At 44.1% G+C, this 2,243-nt stretch overlaps 1 non-coding gene across 1 annotated transcript; it reads left to right on the top strand.

Annotated features, from left to right (window-relative positions):
• Positions 1-616: 616 nt before the first annotated feature.
• On the top strand, positions 617-754 carry LOC119929004. The gene has a single exon (XR_005451148.1). It is a non-coding gene; the product is annotated as a small nucleolar RNA SNORA7 (small nucleolar RNA).
• The last annotated feature ends 1,489 nt before the right edge of the window (positions 755-2,243 follow it).

Below are 2,243 nucleotides of genomic sequence, written 5' to 3'. Positions count from 1 at the left end.
TTATTACAGCCTGGATGATTACTTGTATAATTGAGAGCTGTTGCTTGTAACGACAGATGAGGCTAATTGAAATGTATGAGAAACAATTAAGAGTAATTGAAATCAATTAATGGATGGTTTTCTTGGGTACCAGTACACACAATATGAGGCAAAAAAAATCTAATTACATTTTCAAAGTGCCTAACTGGCTCTCTCTCCCCTCCCCTATATCCACTATGGATTTGGGGCTTCCCAAGGGCATCTCTGAGCCAGACTGTAGTCACCGAACAGAGTCGGGGGCATGGGGGAAGGGGGAGGCTTGGATGGGACAAGTCAATCAATCAATCAATGGTATTTATTGAGCACTTACTGTGTGCAGAGCACTGTATTAAGCACTCAGAAAAGGACAATACGACAGAGTTGGTAGACATGTTCCTGGCCCACAGTGAGTTTCCAGTCTAGAGGGGACTGCTAGAGGAGAGGGGCCCTCTGGCTCATTACTTAGCTGAACCTGGCCCTCAACTCTGTCACCACCTCCTTGCTCATACCATTTCCCCTTCATGGTCCTTTCCCATGCTCCAAATCCCCACCTCCTCCAGCAGACCTTCCCTAAATTAATGTTTCCATCTTCTTGATTCCCCTCTCAGGATTGCACCTGGAGAGTTTCCAGTTCTCTGCCAGCCTTAGCTACGGGAGGGAGAGTCAAGCAGAGGTATATTCATTCCATTCCTAGCTTGGGAAGTGGCTAGTGAGTGGAAGGAAATCTGCTAAAAGTCAAAACTCACATGTGCTGGGAGGCAGCGGCATGGGAGAGAGTTGAGGATGGAGACTCAGTTTACTGTACGGAACAAGGCGATGGTAAACCACTTCCCTATTTTTACCAAGAAAACTCTACAAATACACTACCAGAATGACGGCCCATTAATGGAGGGGGGAGAGACATGTCCTGGAGCTGTGCTGGCTCAGAAACGACTCAACAGCATAAGACAAGATTTTCCTGATCGGGTCATACCAGCAGCCACTCTTAGTACCGTATACAACTGTTCCTTTATTCTTACAGTTAATTTATTCATTTTTATTTGCTTTTGTTACTTCCAACTATATCTAGGTTTTTCCCCCATGTTTCCATTGTAAAGTAGTGGGGAAGCAGCTGGCTCAATGGAAAGAGCACGGGCTTTGGAGTCAGAGGTCATGGGTTCAAATCCTGGCTCCGCCAATTGTCAGCTGTGTGACTTTGGGCAAGTCACTCCACTTCTTTGGGCCTCAGTTACCTCATCTGTAAAATGGGGATTAAGATTGTGAATCCCCCGGGGGACAACCTGATCACCTTGTAACCTCCCCAGTGCTTAGAACAGTGCTTTGCACATAGTAAGCGCTTAATAAATGCCATCATTATTTATTATTATAGTAGGAGTAGCAGATATTAAACACTCTCTGTGCGCAATGAACTGAACAAAGTGCTTGGGAAAGTACAACAATAAGAAGTTGCATATTCCCTGACCCTCAAGGAGCTTACACTCTAATGGGAGAGAGAAACATAAAAAATCCTTACAAATAGAAAGGTCAGAATAAATAATTGTATACTATTGAATAAAATTGTATGTATTTGATCGATCTGCCTATTTCTCCAATTGGAGTGTAAGCCCGTTCTAATGGAGGGCCCATATTTGCCATTTTTACTATATGCTCTCACGTGCTCATTACCGTGTTCCGCACTCAGAAAGTGCTCAGTGTAATAGTCTTGCACACTCAGCAGGCAGTAATTTGCACACAGTGTGCAACCAGTCCAGCACTTTATGCACAGCAGATGTTCAGTACAGGGTTCTGCACACAGTAGCCTTGAAGAGTGAGCTTGGAGCATATCCGATGGTGGTCCAATCATTACTCTGTTGCAGTAACCTGTTCTTCATTGATCAGTCAAGGGTATTTACTGCGAGCTTACTGTGTGTAGAGTACTGTGCTAAATGCTTGGATAATAGAGTAGGTCACCCCAGCCCTCAAGGAATTTACAATCTGGGGGGTGAGACTGATATTAAAATGAATTACAGGTAGGGGAAGCAATTGAGTAAAATAATGTATATACAGAAGTGCTGTGGGGGTGGGGGGAGTACCTAAATGTTTAGGGGGTTCAGACTCAGGTGCATAGGTGATACAGTAAGGAAAGAGGAATAGGATGGTGCGATGAGAGAATAGTCAGGGAAGGCTTCCTAGAGAATATGTGGTTTCAGTAAGGTTTTAGGAACAAAGCAGCTAATGGGAGAATT

This window comes from Tachyglossus aculeatus, chromosome 5 (genome assembly GCF_015852505.1).
Source record: "Tachyglossus aculeatus isolate mTacAcu1 chromosome 5, mTacAcu1.pri, whole genome shotgun sequence".
Classification (NCBI taxonomy): domain Eukaryota; kingdom Metazoa; phylum Chordata; class Mammalia; order Monotremata; family Tachyglossidae; genus Tachyglossus; species Tachyglossus aculeatus.
Note: the sequence above shows the minus strand (reverse complement) of the source record. Positions and strands in the feature narration are given on the sequence as shown.